This window comes from Varanus komodoensis, unplaced genomic scaffold (genome assembly GCF_004798865.1).
Source record: "Varanus komodoensis strain SLA01 unplaced genomic scaffold, ASM479886v1 scaffold37, whole genome shotgun sequence".
In the NCBI taxonomy this organism is placed as follows: domain Eukaryota; kingdom Metazoa; phylum Chordata; class Lepidosauria; order Squamata; family Varanidae; genus Varanus; species Varanus komodoensis.
Window position 1 is genome coordinate 4041713 of NW_025335889.1, and position 6000 is coordinate 4047712.

Genomic DNA, 6000 nt, shown 5'->3' on the forward strand with positions numbered 1-6000 from the left:
TTTCCACTGGTTGTTAAGGCTTAAAAAAACAAACTCCATGCCAGTCTTCTGGCCCTACCAATCTGGCAAAATGCAGTGCTGGCATTAGTGCAAAGGTGAGGATAAGTGACCGTGTGTAGTTGCTGTAGAGGCCGTGGAGAGGGAGAGCCTCTTGCAGCTCAAGTGCTGAATTCTATTTCTGAGAAGGTCCCAGGGGGCTACTTTCCATGGTGGGTGGAACTGAAGGCAGTTGGGGTGGAGCCAAAATGCAACATCAAAAAGTCCCTGCATATTTTACGGGGAGGGTCTTAGTGCCACTAACTAAGCCACAGGAGAGGCATTTTAGACTTTCAGAATGGGGTGGGGGGAAGCTGCACAAAAGCCAGGAAGCCACCAAATGTCTGGACATCACTGTCTAGTTTGTATTTCTTTCCCTCCTTCTGAGCAGCAACAGATAATGGCTTATTAAGTGACAAGCTTTATTATGCAAGCCGATCAGATGAACTTCGAAGTACAAATGAAGTGTATTGCCGAAGTCCATGAAAGAAGAAATAATACTAGTTATGAAACTAACAAGACAACAATACTATTAGAATAGTCACTAAGGAAAAGTGATGTACAGTTGGGAAGTTGATTCTAAACTGAATCTCACTCCTTCCTTCCAAACTCAAGTTGCCAAAACACAACTCTGAGGCAAAACACAATTATTTGGCACTCTTATACCTCCCAGCTGGTCTGCACTCTTTAGCTGACCCTGGGCCCGAGGATGCCTGGCTCAGCTACCCCTGAACTAGCATGCTCAGTTTGCCCTCTCATGGTATTTGAAATGGCGTGATTCCCAGAGACCACCTGGCTTGCCCCTCAGTCCTCTGGCCTTAGCATCTCAGCAGTGGCTTCTAAGCCTTCTGCCTCCTTACCTGCAGCAGAATCTGCTCCCATGTCCTTTGCAAGCCTACAGTTAGGAGAAATTGAGAGCAGCCACCTGGAATCCTGAGTGAGCCCCATTCGTTGCCCTGGCCTCATGCTTCTCATCCCTGAACTCTACAGGTAAACCCATTGGGAGAAAGGCTTCAATTCTATGGCAGGTTGTTCATATTCTAAATATGGCTAAAATCCCTTCATTGCCATTCCTAAGAAAATCAATACAAAACTGAATAATTAGACCAACTATGAAGGGGGCTGCACCTGAAAATGATTGGTGTCTTTCATTCCCTCAAATGAATTGCTAACTTTGTAACCAACCTGTAACTAAAGAGCAGTATCTACTACAGGAAATTATGAGTACAGACATCTCACAGGTGGAACTGACCGATGAATATATACTTATGACCATTCTACATTGCAACAGCCTTGAAGTCTTTAAGAAAGAAATGATGTGATGTAGTGTTGCGTGGGAAATGTGAATATAGCCAGCATTTTATAGCCAAGCTGATGTGTTTCATTTGTTGCTGTTGCGCAAACAGAATAACAGAGACTTTGAAATAGCAAATGTGTTCAATGCTGGGACTATTGTGACTTCAGAGAAAGTAGGATTAATTTAGTAGAAGGTCAAACCAAGAATGGATACACAAACAGCAAATGCCACTTGAGTTATTGAGTTGTCTTGACTTCATCACTTCTCCACAGTGAAGGTTCATTTAATGGCTATTGGCGAAATGAGTGCAAATGTACTGGAACTCTCAATCGTACAGATGATATATAGGCAGCTCATGGCATGTAATAATAGCCTCTAGCTGAATCTAAGGCCGGCATTGCTTCCCATCTGCTACAAAATAAACTCTGAAATCCTCATTTATTAATCACAAAGGGGTCAATGGCATGCCTGTTTTTTCCTGGTGGGGTTGATCAATTTGTCACCAGATCAGAGACTTTGAGGGTTTGTGGCTTATCCTAAAAAAAGAGGATGTTGATGGCTATGCACTGGTTTCTAAAATGTATTGATCAACCTACAAAGAAAAACTTTCAGGGTGATGTACACAAATTAAACCCAAATGTGGCCCACAGACTCAATATCATAAAGCAAATTAAAATAATCAATGGAAATGGCAATCCAACGCTAGAGAAACTAAAATGAGCACCATAATCTAAATCTAAAAATATCATAAAGATCAAAAGATAACATAGCTGAAGAAAAAGAGGAGGCATGAGAAACCAGAAAGTTATTTACATGAGTATACATGCACAAGAAGATTTAATACCAGACCCAAGAGTCAAACTAAACATACTTGCTAAAAATGGTGCCTGTGACAATATTCCCACAAATGGCAAATATAGCATCGTCTTCCATGGAAGACTTACTGGAAATTTCTTCTGAGTGAACTTGCTTAGGACCAGGCTGCAAGGGAGCGGCCCTAATTCTCAGGGAGACCCTCTACTTGATGCAAGGATTTAAATATATATAATTTAATATGCATACTACATATTATGGACATTTTATTAATGTACATTGATTGCATGATATCTAGGTGTGTATGGCACGGCACATCTAGAACCCACTCCGTAGATTGATCAGGGAGAGCTGAGTGCCCACCCCAAGCTGATCAGGAAAAAAATTAAAGAAGGGGGCTGTTATGATTGAGGTGAATTGATTCTGAGAGGGAAGATGTGTATCCTGTTTTCCAAGACTGCAATGGGTTAATTTCAGTCTTTTCGCACCAGGTCAAGACCTTTTTATTTAATCAATATTTTAATATGCTTTAATATTGATTTTTTTAATCCAATTACTTGCATCTCTGGACGGCTTACAACATAAATAAATTGACCATCCACACTGGCTGCAAATTAATAAAATACAACAATAAAATTCAATATTAAAACATATTTAAATATTAATTAAATAAAAAGGTCTTGACCTGACACCGAAAAACATATAATGACAGCGCCAGGCAGACTTCTCTGGGGAGCGCATTCCATAGTCGGTGTGCCACTGCAGTTTTGTTTGTGTTTGTGGTTCTACCCCTGTATTCTCAGTCCTAAATTACTGTGCCTTAGAACTGACCAGAGGGGAAGCAATCCTGGATTTAACCCTAGGTAGGTCTGTCCAAGACCCAGATCAAGGAGTAAATGTTTTTGAACTGACTGGAAATGGTGACCACAGCACAATGAGATGAGATCCAATATACATTTAGCTGAAAGCTTGCTAAACAGGGCCAACTCAGGCTTGGTTGACTTCTCTAAATGGAGGAAACTAGCGAAGTCTCTCACCAAAGATTCCTGAGTAAACTGAAATAAGAGGGCAGGTCCTCTTACGGATCAGTAACTGCTTAAAGAGCAGAAAGCAGAGAGTAGGAACAAATGGTAATCTCTCCAAATGGAAGGATATAAACCAGGGGTCCTCAAACTTTTTGAACAGGGGGCCAGTTGAAAGGTGCTGGCGATGGGAGCTGGCCGCCAAGGCAGTGTGGGCGGGGGGCGCGCGCACGTGCGGCGAGGCAGGGGCGTGCGTGCGCAGAGATCATTTTCTCCAAATAAGTTCAGAACGATCTCCTTGCGAGCAAGCCGGCGCCTCGCCACGCACGCACGCACATGGCAAGTCCAAAACCTCTATGGCGGGCCGGATAAATGGGCATGGCAGGCCGGATCCAGCCCACAGGCCATATTTGAGGACCCATGATATAAACAGTGGGGTCCCAAAAGGTTATGTATTAGGTTCTATGCCTTTGAATCGATTCATAAATGGTCTGGAATAGGAATGAGTAGTGAAGTGACCAAGTTTGCTGATGACACCAAACTATTTAGGGATAGTGAGGCGTTCCTAAAGGATCTCTTCAAGCTGGAGTATGGACATCAAGATGGCAAATGTAGTTCAGTGCAAGCAAGTATAAAGCAATGCATGTTGGGGCAAACATCCCAATTTCAAGCCAATGGGATCTAAACTAGGGGTGAATGATCAAGGAAGTGATCTTGGGGTTGTGGTTGTCTGCATGATGAAATATCAACCCACTGTATGGCAGCTGTGGAAAAGGCACACTCCATGTTAAGCACGATTTGAAAGGGAACTGAAAATAAAATGGCCCATATTCTACTCCTCTTATACAAACTGTGGTGTGACCACTCTTAGAATATTGCGTACAGTTCTGGTCACCACACCTGAAAAAGGACGTTGGGAAAGTACAGAGAAGTACAGTTAAACTGATGAGGGGGTTGGAGCAACTCTCCTACAGGAAACAGTTGCAACAGATGACTGTTTAGCTTAGAAAAACGGCAAGAGGAGACATGATAGAGGGCTTTAGAATTATGCATAGTGCAGAAAAAGCGGAGGAGATATTTTTCTTCCTCTCACATAATACTGGAAACTAGGATTATCCCATGAAGCTGCTCAGTGGGGCAGTTCGGGATGGATAAAAGGAAGTACTTCTTCACACAGAGGATAAACTATGAAATTCAGTTCTACAACTTGTAATGATGGACACCAAGCTGGACAGTTTGAGAAGGGAAGTGGACAAATTCATGAAGGAGAAGGCTATCCATGGCAACTATCCTGATGGCCAGAGGCTGCCCCTGCTATCAGAGGCAGTGTTCCTGTCTACACCACATGGGCAGGAGGGCTGTTGCACTCCTATCCTGCATGAGGGTTCCTGGGGGCAGCTGGTGTGCCACTGTGTGAACTAGACTAGATGGACCATTGGGCAAAACTAGCCGGGCTTTCCTTATTACCAGTGATTCTTACCATACATTTCAATGATATATTACTATGATTCCCCATTCATTTAAGATGATCTTCTTTCCTGAAGTTACATGCTAAAACTTGCTGCACCACATCTTGCCTTCTGTCCATGTGCGAGAATGACCCCTTCTGCCAAGGGTAAGCCATCTCCCTTTTTAAAAATTCGGTAAAGATTCTGGGACACAAAGTTATTTTCTGTAGGAGGATGGGAGAGATGCTCCAGTAACTATAACAACAGCAATTAAGTGAACAATAGGCAGTGGTGAACGACCACCCACATTGGCACAGCTAGAGTGGCTGCTTATGGATGCTGTACGCAACAGCAGGACCCAGCTTCCTCGAGGCATGCAGCCTGGCGGCAGATGGTTTGAGACATACCGGCGGATTATGCACAGGGCATCCAGTGGCCACCCTGAGTGCCTCTTTTGGTGGAAAGGCAGGGTACAAGTCAGCCCAATAAATAGCCACAGGTATTGAGAACTGAACAACACAACGCACCTAGTTGCTGTTAACAAGGCAAACACTGCATTAGTCATAACTAGGAAAGGAAAATCAAAATCCACTATCAAACTTTCCTTATACAAATGTCACCTCATTTGAAACAGTGTGGGCAGTGCACTGTAGAGCTAGAGAAAGTGCTGAAAAGGGCAACTTAAATAATCCAGGGGCTGGAGCGACTCCCCCGTGAAGAAAGGCTGCAATATTTGGGAACGTTTACCTTAGCGCAAAGGAAAGTGGAGACGTGTCGACGGTATGCAGAACTATGCGTGAAGTGGAGAAAGTGGGTAGGGAGGCTTTTTCTCTTCCTCTCCTACCACTAGATTCTGGGGTCATCCCATGGAAATGTTATGTGGGGGATTCAGGATGGATACATAGAAACACTTCTTCTCACAGTACACTGTTAAAGTCTGGAATTCATTTCCCTAAGATGCAGCCATGCCCCCCAATTTGCACCGCTTTAAAGGGGGATTGGACAAACTCATGGAGAAGATTACTACTCCCAATGGCTATTTGTCACCTCCAGAATCAGAGGCATTATCATTATGTATGCTGTGGAGAGAGGGCCCAGCTCTCACACACAGATAGGTTCATCTGATCCCAAGGAGCTGGAGGAGGAGCAAGGGAAGGAAGAGTACCTGGCTGCTTCAGAGTCACCCAGCGAAGATACTGAGAACCATCCTGACTTAGAAAAGAAGGGGGGCTTTTCCAAACTGGAATGGATGGAGACGCAGGAGGTTCAGCGATGGTTGACCTGGTTCAGCGATGACAGATGAAGTGAGCAAACCAGTTATGAAATGTCCAGCATTCCTGCTGTCTAACCTGCAAGCAGGAGCCACCCTGAGCATGCAGCCAGA